Consider the following 16,972-nt stretch of genomic DNA (forward strand, 5'->3'; position numbering starts at 1 on the left):
TCCCAGGATCCGTAAAACCTTGTTAAAAAGACAATTCACAGTTCAAGCGGAATTTTGCTTTCATAAAAAAAAAAAAAAAATTCCTCTGATTATTCAATCAGTTGGTATTGTAGAAATTTGGAACCTCTTTATGAAATGCAGTATGCCTAAATGGACTTTCCATTTACCATTTTGTTGATATAATTGCAAGTGTATTTCATCAGAAATAATACTAGCTATCTCATGGATTGATCACTTACTCTCTACCACACTTACTCTCTCTATGCCCAGTGCCTTTTATGTGATCTTATTTAATCCTTACAAAAACCTTTTGAGTAAGGATGTTGGTACTATTCCTGTATCACAGATAGAGAAACTGAGGTTTAGAAAGATGCAGTAACATGTTTATTATTTTATATGGATAGTAAGTGGTAGAGCCAGAATGCAGACCATGACCTGGGCCCTAATTACTAATTTCAACCTCAAAGAATTAACATTAAATGACAGATTTGAGGAAAGAAAAGATATTGTTAAGGGCATCCCTTGAGGAGGAACCAGGACCTGGCTTTATTGCCACACTATTTTTTCTTGATTGCTCCTCCTTTGTTTCTGCATTACCTCCCCTCCCTAATTAGAGAATGCTGAATCTGCTCTTTGGAACTCAGGGATGGTCCAGGAGGCTGAAACCTTTTTCCTGCAAATAAGAAATGGACCCAGAAAGGATTTGAACCTGGGAGGGCCCCACAGGATCCTGCTCAGTTTCAAGAATATTCCGGAGTTTTCTTTCTAAAGAGAAGGGTAAGTATTCATGCTCATTAATATTCTGCCTGATGTGTATACACACATATTGCAGAATTCTCAAACTGGAAAAATAAACTGGCTTGGGATGAGTAAGAATCCAGGTCATCTTAAAAATACTTCAGTGCTTTTTAGCTCTTTTTAAGTTAAGATATTTTTGTTCTGATAGAAATGATGTAAGTAGAACATATTCAATGGTCCTGAGAGCTAAAAAAAATCCTCACAGTGCTTTCAAGAGAAAGCTTTTGTTATTATTCCCATTTTATGTACTAAAGGACAGACATATTGAAATATGTCAGTACTGATTGTAAAATAATGCCGAATGTTTATTGAGCACTTAATATGTGCCAGGCACTCATTTAAGTAACTCTATTAAGTAAATACTCCCCCATGTTATAGACGATAAAGCTGAGACACAGTTATAACTTCCCAAGGTCATACAAAGTATCACAGCCAGAATGGAAGCCAGCCAGCCATCTCTAGAATCTGTGCTCTGAATCACCCTGTAACATGGCCTCTCCTTCTGTACATGCTACTGTATTTACATGTTAACCACACCCTATGTCGCTGTCATGTTTCAATAATGTATTACATTTGTGTTTTGCAGTTGCCATCCATGGTGACCAAAATTTATAACACTGGCTCAAGTCTCTTTAACGATCCAATCAGTTCAGTAGCATTTTTGGTTTTTATTTCTTTTGGAACACAATTATCATGATCTTACTCGTTCGTTAATTTACTCAGTCATTTTTAAGTTCATTGATTAACTTACTCAGTCAATAAATAGTTATTCAGCATATACTGAAATGCACTATCTATAATTTGATTTGCTAGGCATTTGGGGGAGTTATAAAGACTCTATTAATGGATTCCATAACCCACAACCTAAGGGAGGGCCAGTGTAACAGAGTAAGGCAAATTCAAGTAATAGAGCTAACTTGACCACGGTTCAGGATAACGTATTATTGTAACAGAGTTGAGAATTAAGCGCTGTAGGGATTACAAGAAGGGAAACATATTGTATCAGGATAGAGGTCAGGAAGGATTTGTGAAGAAAATGAAACTAAGAAGGATTTAAGGCTGTCTTAAAGGCTGAATATTTGCTATTGGAGATGTTACATTCAGAAAAGACCTTAGAGACATTATACCTAATTCTCTCATTTTAAATTTGAGAACACTGAGAATCAGAAAGGTTAACTGATTTCCCAAGGTCACATATCCCATCTGTAACCCCTTCTTCAATTCCAAACCTGAATGCTTGCTTAGCACTCGTTTTCAAATAGCTTTGACAGTTTATCTTGAATTCAGTATTGGTTACCTTGTTTAAGTACTCTCAAGAGGCAAATAAAGTAAAACAGACTTTTAGTAATTAGTAAAAATCATTAAGGAAATGTAATGCTGACTAGGCAAATCTAAAGTAGGGTCTGACAGATTTAGTGCCAAGACAGGCTTGGAAGAGAAGAGGAAGTAGCAGATGGAGTTTTATGTTAGTCATGACAGCAGGTGGGAAACAGGTAATAGCAAACAGATGGGCCCCCTAATATAGAAAGACCACCAGCATCACATCTTCCACTGCTTTGTTCCCAAACAGTAGTGAGATTGAATAGATAGTTCATTGCAAAAATCTTATTGAGCACAAACTCTTAGAGGTATAACGCTGAGTATCAAGAGGAAAGTATAAAAATAAGACCGTTTCTTTACTTAAGCTCTGTACTGAGGCTCAAGAAGAATAGGAAGTATAAAACAGGTACAAAAAGAGAGCAACATAATGCAAAAACGGACAAATAAATGCTTAAAGAGAAATATAACCAAAATATTTATGGAGAAGGTGGCACTCAAGGTGGGTCTAGTATATGGGGCCAGAAAAGCAAAAGGAAATGTTCAAAACGAACAAAAGCTCAGAGGTACAAGTGCTGGGAAGGATTTGCTTAACTGCAAATGGCACACGTAGTTACAGACAGGCAAATCCATGTCCTAGGTGGCTCAGGCTGGAACCAAGTCACTTAAAACTCTCTTAATTTCCATTTCTTGATTTCTAAAATGAGCTCGTTTCTACAATCCCTTCCAGGTTTAGAAGCAAGTAATCTCTTATCTAGAATCTAATGCAATGTCAGATTAATAGTTTCCAAAGTGTGGGACAGTCTGTGCTGCCAGTGGACTGCAGACTTCAAGTGGTATGTATGTAATATTTATGTTAATAATTATATAATTTTTAGCTTTTCTTTCTATTTAAAACAAGTGACACTGATTTCCTTTTTTTTTTTTTTTTTTTGGTAAAGTTAGACATTTAAAATTTCTGTGTAAGTGCAAAATGTGTACCAAGTTGTAGAAATGATTGTTGTGCAAATGATTTCTCGCCAAAAGAGAAGATAATCCCAAAGGTTATGCTCTGATTGTCATGCAGAATATTAACCAGCTTTGAATCTAATTTAGCCAATCATATTCCAGCATTCTTTCTCTTACTGGCTTCAGTGCTTTATATCTTAGAACTATCTATGCTGCCTTGCTGGTTTCTCATTAATAAAGCAAGTCAATCTTTCCCATGCTCACGATTTGATTTGAGTTACATTTGTAGCTTTTCAAAAATGATGCTTTGGCAAACAATGTATCATTTAGGGTTTAAGCAAAACCATATGTATATTTATTTATATGTTTATTATTATATATGTATGTATATATATAGTTAATTACAAGGATTTGAACTTACTGTACTATGGCAGCTGGTTAGGAAGTCTAAGTAAGGCTGTACGGTTGTTTCTGTGTCTGGCATTAGCACCTGAGTCTGCAGGCAGCTGGGAAAAGAAGATGGATGTAAAGCAGAGCAAGCAAAGACAGGATGGATGAAGGAGAAGCTGGTGCCTTCCATCATGTAGCTAAATATGCACCTGGTCCAGGAGTCAGGGATGTTAATCCAGCAGGAGGACCTGGCAGGGGCCCAGCTGCTGTCCCATGCCAACGAGGTGAGCCTGCAGGTAGGTAACACCACGGGTGAGTTCCATCAGTGCTTCGTACCCCATATCCACCTTTCAAGCATAAAAAAAAAAAACCAAAAAAAAACAAGACGGCCACTGCTTCCTTTCTACTTTCTTAGTCTCCTGCAAAATATCTTTGAGGCCACACTGTCCGGGCAGAGAAGGGAATTCTGGAAAATATAGTTCCAATGTAGCCAAGTTGATACAATACAAAATCGTCACACACTGTTTATCGTGAAATTTGATGGGGTAGGGGGTTCACAGACCCCAGAAAACCCACCGATAGCTAGCCTGGGGGCTCCAAGACCCCTGGGTTATTACAGATCTCTTTCCTAGTGGCACGTGATAATAGGAATGGTATCAGTGGTTCAATTAAGAAAACACTGCCATCCAAATTTAGGCTTATCAGCATCAATAAATTTTAATAACTGAAAGAAACTATCATATTTGTTGTCTTTCTAATTTTCTCTTTATCCCAGAACAAGAATTTTAAGAAGCTTGTTAGTTTTCTCTAGGTACTAAAGAGTCACATCCTTGAAAATTTTTTTTGCAAATGTAAGCTTTTTTTCCCCAATTTTTCAAGCACATGCACACATTAGAGATTTATCATATCTGCCACTGACTTTAGTTATAATTACATGAAATAAGTGAGTATTTTTTTCTTTGACGTCTAATGTTTCAGATATTTTTAAGCGATACAAATTACTGAAGATATTGCTATTCCTTTTGGATTTTCAAACTTCTTGAATGCTGGGTGCCCTTTCATTCCTATCCTAGCATCTTGGTTTTGAGTCAATGGGAACATTTTAATTAGACTGTCTTTTGATCTTTCAACCAATCTTCAACTCCAGAGAAAGGAAGCAGCCCCTGCCCATCTGCTATCTGTAGAAAGGCTCTAGTACAGAGCTGGATAATAACAGCAAGATGTCAGATTTTTATGCAGCGCTGCTTCATTGCTATGGGAACCTGGACAACCCTCCTTTCTGAGAATTGTTTTCACAAGGAAATTGCTCCATGAGATTTCACTGAACATTTCCATTTCCATTGTCGGATGATTCTGAACATCTCACCTCTTACAGAGGACTGTGATGACACAAAACAGAAAGATGTCTGTCTTTTTACCCATGTTCAAATTTTAACTGAGCTTTCTATACCTTCTGGTGTTATTAAAAAAAATTATGATGGGGGTAAAAAAAATAGCAATTGATGGAACCATGACATCAGGGCAAAAGTTATTTTAGTTTTTTTAAAAATTTATTCAAAAACTATGGCCTTTGAAAAAAAATTCTTAAAACAAAGATATTTAGTTAGAAAACAAATAAGATTGCTTCAGTTCTGGCCTTGTTATCTAAATGGAAAGTTTCTCTTATGTATCTTAGCTGTAAAATTATATTTATAATTTCTTAATCTCATATAAGGACCAAATTTTAGTTACTAGTCTTGTGAACTTATGCATAGTGGAGCATCCCATAATACGCAACACTCAAAAAAAAAAACAAAACAAAACACCTTGCCAAATGAGATGAACACATACCTTTACAATACTATATTGGTTTAGCATCCCCACATTTTCAAAATGAGTCAGCACATCAACTCCTAGAGCACCTTCCCTCAGCTGAGACGCGGCCTCGTTTCTACCCCGGTGCAGCACCACTGCTGCTGCTGAGAGATGCAGTGCAGCCCCTGTGGCCAGACTACAGCCTTGAGCTCTGGTCCGTCTGCAGGAGTCTTCGGGAACTACGGGGAACAAAAATCGTATTATTGCCATCAGTGAGGATCCCCACCTCCCTGAGGCCTTCTCTTCACTGCCTCACCCTGAAGAACTACAAACCTCTATTTATACTGGGCACCAACTAAGCCCCATGAAACGTCTACTAATCCACACTTCTCCTTTCCCTTGTTAGAGAATTTACCACAATACACTTAAGCCCTCGTCACCAGTCTCGGCGTCAGTTTCTGCTTTCCCTCACTCTGAAATGCCTGCGTGTGTTGTGATCATCTAAGACTTCTATACAGATGGACCTATGCAGGTACAGGTCTGTTTAGCAGATGCAGGCAGAATTAGTGCTACAAAAATTAGGAAGGAGGCACCATTTGCCTTGTGTAGATTCCCTTCCTCCACCCCATCTTCTACCGTATCTTGCTTTCAAGCTGTGAAAAAGCACTTTTAACAGGATGTCTGATTATCTTTTAAAAAGGTATATCTGATAATGCCCTTCCTCAACTTTAAGTGGACCACCATTCCTACTAAGATAAAGGCCAAACTCTAGCATGGTCTCCAGGCCTTGCAAACTCTTGTCCCAGCCTGGCCTCTCTAGCCCTGTGTCCCCTTGGTCTCCCTGATACCTCTGCCATCCATCCACACTTCCATCCACATCCTGCCATCCGTCCACACTTCCATCCACATCCTGCCGTCCGTCCACACTTCCATCCACATCCTGCCGTCCGTCCACACTTCCATCCACATTCTGCTGTCCGTCCACACTTCCATCCACATTCTGCCGTCCATCCACACTGGCCACCTTCCAGTTCCAGGAAGGGATCGTGCTCACTCCTTCCAGGAGGAGAGCCTTTGAACGTGCTGCTCTCTCTCTCTTTTTTTTTCCCCCAATTGTGGTAAAATACACATAACCTACAATTCATCATTTTAGCCATTTTAATGTAGACAACTCAGTGACATTTTAGTGGATTCACAGTGTTGTGTAACCAAACCATCACCACTACCAAGTTCCAAAAGGAAACCCCATTCCTATTCAACAGTCCTTCCTCATTCTTCCCTACTCCCGACGCAGGCTACCACTAATCAGATTTCCATCTCTGTGGATTTGCCTATTGGGGATATTTCGTATAATGGAATCATACAACACATGGTCTTTTGTGTCTGACTTCTTTCACTCAGCCTAATGTTTTCAAGGTTCAGCCAGGTTGTGGCCTGTATCAGTACATCATTCCTCTTTATGGATGAACAATATCCCATTTAATATCCATTGAACATATGTTATTTTGCCCTAAATGACTTACCACTCTTGTCTTCACTTGGTTGTCTCCCGTTCAGCCTTCAGCTGTCAGTCCACATCCTCCGGGAACTTCCTCAAGACTCCTGCTGAGGTGAGGTCATATGCACTTTTAGGCCCAGCTTTCTCTTCTGCACAGCTCTCATCTCTGCAATGAAACACTTATCCAGGGTGTCTAATTACCAGCCATCCTCCCAGCTAGAACTGAAGATCCATGAGACAAGGAATCTTACCTGTGTTAGCTGTGTTAGTTCTATACTGTAGCCCTAGTGTCTATTACAGGGCCTGGTATATAGATAAATGTTTGTGAAATAAATGTTGTGAAATTATTTCCTACTAAACAGTAAATAGTTGGCAGCTGCTTAATGTTCTTTCATTATGAACATTTTGGCATTTTGAATCTGAATAGAAACAGCATTTTGTGGAGAAACTCCACGGGGGAATTTCCCTGGCAGGGCGTGAAGGGCAGAGTTGTTCTGGGGGAGGGACTCCTTCCTGCTCCTTGAATTGCAACATCCAGTGTCTATTCCACCTGTAAGTTCAGCTCTCTGAGTCACCATTCCATTCACTCTGAATCTGTCCTGCTTCCTTTTCTTCTGAACTGAAAAACAGACATATTTGGTTTCATCAGCATCCTTATCTCATCTCTCGAAAAACAGTGATCTGTTATAGGTAATTATCTCTCAACCAACCCTCCTCTCCAATATTTATAGCAAAAGCCTGATTGAAATTTGATGGGTTTCTGTGAAGTCTGCCACTGCAGGAGGCTTTTCTCTTAACTGGGATTGTAATTATGTGTTGGAATGTAATCTTCATTAACTCAACGGCAGTGTTTCTTCCCAGTGTTTTCCTGATGTTTGTAATGGGTGTAAAAGTAGTATTTCCTCTTTCATGCCCTTACTTTTCCGCGTATGCAAACCATATCCTTTGTGCAAGCGTTTGCAGTCTACACAATGCTGTCCTGTCTTTGAGTAATTACATCTGGAAAACTGCCAGTCATTATCTTCTTAAAGTGATGGTAAATTCTTCTCTAGTATTTACAGACAGATGACAATTAAATCGAGGCCCTGATACAGTAAGAGTACAATTTAACAAATTTACTTGGTGGCAGCGTTTTTTATTTAATTTTTGTGTAATTACTTATGAGAACATTTCCTCCAGAATGACAGTTCTATGCTACAAATGAGCTGCTTGAAATTTTTCTCAATGAGGCATCAGATTAAGGGACAGTTGTGCCAAATAAATATATCATTTGCATGTAGAATCACTATTATTTTAGTTTTGGTTTAATATCTGACTTCTTATGTCCATCCAATGAAAACTGGATTTTCTGTTGTCCCAGATATAGCTAAAGCTCTCGAATGGTTCTTTTTTCCCAAGGTAGGCGTAGGAGGCTCACTTTAAATAAAGTTAATGGCTACTCTTTGAGAGTTGAGCTGTGGATATATATATATATATATCCATATAGGTATATAGTGGCTAAACATAAATTTTTTCAGAAAATCTAAAAAAAAAAATCAAAATGGGTTCCTAAACTCAAGGATTGTCCATAGCCTAATTCATTGTGCTAATGCAATAAATTAAAAAGAAATTACCTAACCATAGAGGCATTGGGAAAAGGAGATCACCAGAGGCAAACATGGGCAATCTAGATCTAAATAGTCAAGGCTGACTGAGATCTTGGTCCAGCAATCAAGATGAATTGATTAGTTGGCCCAAGTAAACAATTCCCAATTGTGTGGCTGGCTATCAGAGTCTGGTTTGGTATATTTTAGGATATTACACAAAATCTTACTTACGCTGATCCTAATTTGGCATCTCAGAAAGCTTATCTCTGGGAAGAGGATGTGCTGGGAAGGCTAACGTGATTGTCCTGTCCACTTGGGTGTTATATTTCTCATTTTATAAATTTAAAGATTGTTTTGGTTTTAAACGCATCTTGGTGATGTTTGAGAGAGTGAAAAAAATATGCTCCATCTATATCAACTTTGGAATGAAGAGAAGATTATATTTTTTGAGCTTGTCAGATTGAGAGCCAGGCCCCTAGCAGTGCTGAATTCACCAAGGCAAAAGCCGACCTTTGGTACCTTTCTGCTCCTAATGGTGGCCAGCTCACTCTCCCAACAAAGAACCTCTCTCTTTTACTGTAGGTCTTCTTTTAATTTATCTATCTTTCTTTTTACCCCCAAGGTTTCTCTGAGGACATAGAGAACCTAATAGGAAGAAAAACTCTTTAAAGAATCCCAAGGTGGAATATTCTTCCTGCCAGTGGTAAGTGACATTAGGCAACTGAAATTTTTTTTTCCTTAATTTCAATTTCATCATATCTTTAAGCTGGAAATGCGATGTTGTGGTTTCTTCTGGGTATTAAATTAAAACTGTTTTTGAAGTGCCAGCTTAAGATAGCATTGACATAATGCAGTCCTCAGTAATTCACCTGACTGGGTTTCAGCTTATTCTTAAAAAAATTGGTTGACAAATACGTACAGTTCTTTGGTTTGGAAAGATAGGATTATAGAAGTGCATTCATGGAAGGCAGCTGATGTTTTTTCCCAGGAAGAAGACTACAGATAGGCACATAGATTTGGTCATTGGGCATCCCTTCATGTCTAGACTTAGAAAATTAGGAGCTTTTTGGTGTCTATGGCACAAAAGCCTAGACAAGTATAGAAATAGCCTCAGAGCATGGTCACGTGCCAGGAATCGCCTAAGACTCTGAGTGTGTGAGAAAAAAATGCAGAAAAACGAGGACAGTCACATGCCTACATTCAGTTCCAGAATATGGCTTTAAGATAAGCATATGCTATCTCATATCCTGATCTCTTTTTTAAGATCCGGCCTCTCTAGTTCTATTCCCTGAGTAACCAATTACTGGATCAACATGATCAGCAGCTTCCTAAGACGTCTGTCTTTCAGGCTGTGGCCAGCACACTCTGGTTTTTAAATCCACTCTTGGTATGCAACGCCATGACTGGGAAAGAATCATTCCATCTACTGTAATAGGATAACCTGTGAAAAGATTTATTTAAAGTTGCACGTCAGAAACTTCCATTTACTCGAAGTGTCCTTTCATGTGGGCACTTTTTTTTTTTTTTTTTTTTTTGCTTGAAGGTGGGGTGTCTTTTAATGTTGATGTTGGAAGCCTCCACGAGTGAGGTCTGTGGCTTTTATAATTATACAGGCTTTTAGCAGAAACCACTGGGCGCTTTCCTCTCTAAATCTGCCTGACTGAAAACTGTCTCCAGCCAAATGACCAATTTAAAGGTCAACGTAAATGCTAACATTAGCTGTTGAAGAAAGACATTCAGCTGCAGTGGAAGGTGGAAAAAATGTGGTTTATGTACTGTTCCTCCAATTCTTCACAGAAAAAAAGTTTCTTTGGCTTCTTCCTTTTTCAGACTGGGCTTTTATTGTCTCACATTGTCCGAGGGGTTTTTAAAAATGGGGTTTTTCAATGTCAACACACCCTTGGCATTTAGGGGTTTAAATTACGTAATTGGGGCTCTAAGGAACTTGCAAGGAAGAACACCAGACTCCCTCATTATGTTAATGGTTTCCCTGAGCTGCTAGGCACGGGCCTCTTTGCAGCTTGGCCTCTCTCTGGGGGCTGTCCAGGTGCCTTTTCTGAAGTTCAGGTGGACAGTGAGGAAGCGCTGTCTAAGGGACACCCGCAAGGAGAGCGCAGGCTGCTCCGCTGAGCAGCGCAGGCACACAGGTATTCCGCTAACCGAAGCTGCTCGGCGCACGTAGGGACCGAAACCATTAACTGTACCTACCGAATGTCAGGGAACGTGCCGTTTGTGCCTACACGATCGTGATTCTGAATGAAGCATGGATGATCCTTTATTCAAACCCTCAGGAGAGCTCTAGGACCTCACTTTCCCTTCGCACTGCTGCTGTTTTGATCTTTCGTTTCAGTACTTCCCCGTCTCTGTACGGATTCCAAGTGGGGTGCGTCTGCGCACGCGCGAGTGTCGTGTGCGTGTATGTTTGCGAGCTTGTGTGTGTGTAGTATATATGTCTTCGTATCTTCATAGTTCTCTTCTGGACATGTTATCCTGGATCCCTCAAACTGCTCTCAAGATTATTTCCTCTACAACCTTCCGTTCTTCTTATGCTTCTGGTCTCAACGTATAGCGTCATCATTCACCCATCACACTTGCCTTCGGTCCCATTCACTCTCCCAAGCCCCTTCTGGGCCACCTTATTCACTCCTCCCCAAGGCAGTATCATATTGCCCACTTCATTTCCTCCACATCATTCATCCCGTATTTATACAATTAAGTTAGTTTCTTGTTTACTTATTTTTGTCTGTCTCTCCTACTAGGATATAAGCTCAAGGAGGCAGGCGTCTTTTCTGTGCTATTCCCTGCTATAGCCCTGGGACAATGCTTGACGTGTGGTAGCCACTCAATAAATGTTGATTAAATAAAAGAATGAATCAATACTTACCCTACTGACTTCTATCTCTGTAATTTCTGGCAAATCACTTTTCCCATCCCTGCTGCACCTATGCCAGTTAGAGTCAGTACAATGTTTCAGATTGGCGGCTGCATGGGCCTCCATCCTGCTTTCCTTGCATTCATGCTCACGATTCTCTGAATCATTATCTACCTTGTAACCTGGGATCTTTCTAAACTGCAGATTGGCTCTCGGTCATTGGTCTGTTCAAACACCTTAAGTAGTTCCCATTACAATGTGCTTTGCAAACCTTTCTACAAGGGTCCCCTAATGGCGGAGAAGAGAATGGGGCTGGAGGAGATAGAACCTCCAGTTACCCAGTTACATCACAAGCACAAAATATCTTAGGAATCTCATGATTTATCTTACAAATGAATGCAAATTTTGCAGTCTACTCCTTTAGTAACAGATATTTTAAATGACTCACCACTAAGCAGAACCAATGCTTCAGGAAGACGTTTCTTGTTTATCCTGTGGTTTGGGGATATAGGCCGTACCAGGATATCAAAGTCTTGAGAAACACAAAGGCAGATGAAGTTCAGATAAATTTATCTGGTGCACAAGGCCCTTTGAAATCTGGTTCCTAATTACCTCTCTGCCCTCACCTCTTGCCATTCTTTTACACTCGCCTAAGCCCTGCTTATTTCAGTGCCGCGCTCGTGTTCAAGGCTGGGTTTGGTCCTGGTCCCCCTTCTCTGCTCTCCCTTAGAACCTTGTGCATCTTCAACCCAGGCATTATTCGACCTTACTGTTTATTTCTGTGTCTGTAGCACTAACCTGTGAACCCTTAAGAAAAAAAAAAGACGTACCTTGTTGTAACCCAAACCTGGTACAATGCCTGGTATATCTCAGACACTCCATAAACATCTATGGAATGAATTGGTGAATGAGTGAATGGATTATCACTTGTTCTAAGCAAATACTCATTTAAAGCTATAAGGATCCTTATATATGAGAATAAGTGATACTGGATTTCATTACCTCTCCACCTCCCTCTTTTACCCTTCCTTCCCGATAAAGACATGTGAAAAGATAAATTCATTCAGGGATGATTTGATTGCCAGAACTGAAAACTACTATATTGCCCAAGACCCATGCACCAATCAAAATTTACTAAAGGGTGTAAATTTCAAAGAGCTTCTCTCTCACTTGAGAATTTGAAGAATTTTTGAAAGCACAAAGGCTCCCTAGCTTGAAGCATCAGTTAAAGAACGGATTTTTGATGGCATTGTTTTTCCCGATCTAGAAGACACCTCGGAATCAGATGTAATCTGTAAGGGCTTCAGAGGGGAATTGAGCCCAGGCTTAAAAAAGACAGTCAACCTGGCTGTTCCATTGTCACATAATATGTGACAATGTCAAGAATCATAACTTGTCCACCCAGTATCACATCTGTTTCTAACACTTACTATCACATGTTGTCATTGGGACTGTAAAGTCTGATCAGCTGGGTTTTCCTTGAATGGTCTGATGAGCTAATCCTAGGGTTCAGTGTCTGCAAAAAAAAAAAAAAAAAAAAAAAAAAAAGCAACACTTTGCCAGTGAAATACAACTAGTGGGGCCCCTGTGCCTTCAGGGTCTCTTAGAATTATTTTGGCTAAAACCAAACATCACCTGCATTTTATGGAGTTTTCAGTCCTGCATGACAGATGCTCAAGAGGAAAGTTCTGCAGCTGCAGTCTTTTTACACAGGAAAGTGGTTTGCTCTTATTAAATGGGGACCAGAGGGAGACGAGGAGGAAGAGGAAGCAACAGAAAGGGGTCTGGCTCCAAGGCCATCCCATCCCTAGGTGCCGGGTGCATATGGCAGTTGGCTGAGAATTGACATCTAGCAGCTGTGAGTCCCATCCTCTGAGAGCTCAGAGTCCCTGACCAACACTGGCTCTGATACATGATTAAGCACCATTCGGCCAACTATACAAATATTCAGCAATCAAAATGGACTGAAATAAAAGTACAAGCAAATAAGTAAGAATTCTCCACCCCCTACACTGCAGTATAGAATATAAATTGAGATGCTTTCTTTATAAATAGCTCACAGTGGACTTTTCCTGAACAACTTCACTCATCACCGGCTCAGAGGGTGTCCTTTCTTATGCACGAGCTATGATTTGGAGGATGTTGAGCACATAGGATTCATCATTTAGAGTGTTTGGTAATTTTGCTACAGTGTTTCCAATCAGTACAGATGAAAAAGGAGTGTATATTTTATTAATTAATGATAATAAATTATTAATTATCTCCGGTTTGGCAAAGCAGAAGCAGCCTATCTGGAGACTGCTCCACAGACTGGTTTGCAGGCACTTCGTCCTGAGATTACCAGAAGCAGGGTCACAAACAGTCTTTTAGGCACCACCATCTGTTTTCCGAACAGTGGAGACCCGTGTAGGCTTCTCCTCAGTCACAGCCAGAGCATCTTTGTTTTTATGTTACATTTTCCAGATGTGATTTTTAAAAAAAAATTTTTTAATGTACAGCTGAAAAAGTTTTGGAAAACTACTCAATAATTAGAAAGATAAACAGAGTTAGGCAGACAGAGCGCATATATAGAACACTGCAGTTCTGTATTAAAAAACACTGCTTCCAGCCATAAGACTTTGTGAATTTAAACTCTCCTTCACCAACATCCAAATATATTTAAAATATTCTTTCCCACTTAAAAAAAATAAAAGAATTAATAAATGAATAATGGCCTCCAAATATCCAGTGTCTACCTGTTTCTTTAAATTAGGGGTTATGATTAAGTTACTAAATTTATGTGCCTATTTTAGATGAGTTAATCTGAAAACCATTGTTTGTATCCATTCAAGCGACTTTCACTAATTTATTTCATGGAGGAAGCAAAAACCTGTGACTGTGACATGTAAATTCATAGAAATTAAATGCCACTGAGTCCATCCTTGAAGTGGTCTTTTTCAGGACTGAGATTATTGACTAACCCCCAACACTGAGAATCCATTTCTCAAGCATCCTGACTGACAGACGAGAAAAGCCAAGATCAGAGAGCCGGCTGGGCACTTAAGCAGCCGTGCTCTAAACAGAGGCGAACGTGGAGATAGCCGAGCACTCCATTTCTCTCTTTCTGGAGAGAAGATAATCCTCTGCTTTCTATTGCAGCTTTTTTTATTTTAAATCACCGTGAAATGAAGTTCTCACTACATAAGACGTCTCCGAACTCCAGTTATTGACAGGGTTTTACAGGAATCAAAGTCAGGCATCTGGAGTAGACTCTGAGGTCATTTCTCCCCTATACCCTGTGTCCCCCTAGTCATCCACAATCCTGCCAGGACCATCCTGGAGGTGAAGCAATCTTTTTTATTTGTAATAGTTCCAGCACAAGTTATGCAACAGTTTATTTCTTTAATTTTAATTGGAAATTTACATATATACATACTTCTGTACATTCTATTACCTCCTTTCCTTTAAAATACACAGATACTTTCTAGGAAATATTTCATTTCACAAATGTTATACCCTTTATGAATATCGACTTTCTATTCATTCCCTAAGCTTTCCTTTATTCTGAATTTCTTCCTTTCTCCATTCCTTTTTCTCCTTAGCTAAACCATCAAATGACTCTCCTACTCTTTTACATTTTTACTGATAAGCAGTTCCTGTAATTAATAACCTTATCTTTCTGTCTGTGAGAAAAACAAATTTAATGCATTTTAATAAGGAAGTTGGAAGGCTAAGGAGACATTTTATTGCCATGTTGATTTTGATAAGACTAGAAAAAACCAGGTGGGCTGGTGACTGCTTATAATAATTAGTATTTGCGCACTCTTTTGTTACTCTTGACATTGGCACTTCAATATTTTTCATAGGTGTGTTTCTAAATACCTAGTTATATAAAGTAGAATTCATTGGCAAGCAAATCTCATTGAACACAGGATGGTGTTAAAGTCACTTTATCTTTATATCTGATTGGAATCTTGTGTTTATTACTCTCAGCTGACCAACCAACAGGGCTGAGCCTCAGAAGACATGGTTCCAGCTCCTCCAAAAATGTGCTTTTGATTTGGGGAAAACAGCCTGATTGTGTTTCCTTTTCTATAAATCAGGAATGAGTGCATGTGTGTGTGTGTGTGTGTGTGTGTGTGTGTGCCTAAAAGATCTCTAAAATCTCTTCCAGATCCAGCATTCTGCAATTGCAGCTAATTCATTTGAAAAGGAAAAAAAGAAAAAAGCCTATTTCAAAAAAAAATTTTTGCTTTGAGGCTTTTAAAGTTAAAAATCCTTTGAAATGTGAATAATTGGGTCTCCATTCATCTGGGGCTAAATGTTTGTACATCCGAAAAACAGGCTGAATAAAGCCGATTCCTTTGAAATTGGTGCAGTCTGTGAGATCATGATGGGTCCTGAACAGAAAGAACTCTGTGAGGGCCATCAGAGTGGCTCTGCCCTTATTTCCTGCTCATCCACACACTAAATCCTGTGAAGTGAGTGTGTCTGTAATTTCATTCTACAAAGAGGAACACTTCCAGTGTTGCACAGAGTGGCTAGTTGTCCTGGGCAGGGCCATATAGAGTCACACAGAGTAGGGGGAAGTGGATAAACATCCTGATTGTCCAGGCTATGGTGACTTTTTTGGTACAAATCTTACTTTGGGTGTCATCCCTAGGACTGTTCCCTTCAAGTTGAGGGCAGAAAATGAATGAGAGTAAACCCTCTTCAGAAGGGACTGCCCACCAACTAGGAAAGCAGATGGTTAGTTGGGTGTCTGACAGATCTTCTCCAGTAGGCCGTAAGCTCTCAGAGGGAAGGGGTCCTATTTTATTGAATTAAGTGAATTAAGATGGAAGTAGTACCCTTCATTCCCCCATGCTCACATCTGGCCTCTTTCCACTTTGGCTGTATCCCTCATTTTCCATTTGTAATGTTGAGAGTGTTCATTTATTCTTCAGGGCAGGGAAAAGACAATTTTTTTTGTAACCTCCTATAGTACCCAGCACTTTGCCAGGTTCTCCAATATTTTCCAGCTCTGTGACTCTGAATAACTCCTTGCTGATTGGTGAATCACCTGGGCTGACTCCAGGGAAAATGAGAAGTTTTGGATTTGGAACCCTTTGATAAACTCCTGCTTTAGTCTCCCATGGTAGTCCTCCCCTCCGCCATCCCCACTAGTCTGTTTTGAAAAGTATGAATTCTCAGTTAATCCCTCAGGGTCCCAATCACCCTTAAAGCAGAGGTCAAGACTCAAGGACTGTGGGCTTTAATCATGGTTTAAGGAAACAATTGCCCCCACTTTGGCATCCTGTCTCATTAGTGACACTCTCACTGGAAGATTCGAGCAGGTAACCAAAAGGAGTTTCTTGGCAAGGTTTCACAGTTTTTAAATCTGTCTTCAAATACCAACTACTCCTTTTCTACCTCTCATCTCTTCTTCAGAGGCCAAAGCTTTAACCATTATATAATATATATATATTTGAGCCTGTATTTTGTATTATACATCATGTGTGACTATTACACTAATTTAAAAAAAAAAAGATGTTTATTGAAATAAGTTGTTCACTACTGTAAAATTCTAATGATAATCAAACCAGAGCAACAGAGATTACTTTTCTGAGCATTTGGTCACAGCTTCAACAAATATTGTCTCTTTAAGAAATTATTATAAAAGGATTTCACCTACATTTATAAAGATGTCTTCTTTTATTTATTCTTTGGTGCTTCTGAATGTTAAATTTTACTGGCATTTCTTTGTCCGTGCTCAGCAAGTTAAGACAGCATCATCATTGATTTCTGAGG

General features: G+C 39.5%; 1 long non-coding RNA gene across 1 annotated transcript; it reads left to right on the forward strand.

The window, feature by feature from the left end:
• Positions 1-654: 654 nt before the first annotated feature.
• Positions 655-9,120, forward strand: LOC123618012 (uncharacterized). Its single transcript, XR_006726350.2, has 5 exons — positions 655-777; positions 2,846-2,951; positions 3,551-3,749; positions 6,805-6,857; positions 8,954-9,120. It is a non-coding gene; the product is annotated as an uncharacterized LOC123618012 (long non-coding RNA).
• The last annotated feature ends 7,852 nt before the right edge of the window (positions 9,121-16,972 follow it).

Source organism: Camelus bactrianus, chromosome 12 (genome assembly GCF_048773025.1).
Source record: "Camelus bactrianus isolate YW-2024 breed Bactrian camel chromosome 12, ASM4877302v1, whole genome shotgun sequence".
NCBI lineage: Eukaryota > Metazoa > Chordata > Mammalia > Artiodactyla > Camelidae > Camelus > Camelus bactrianus.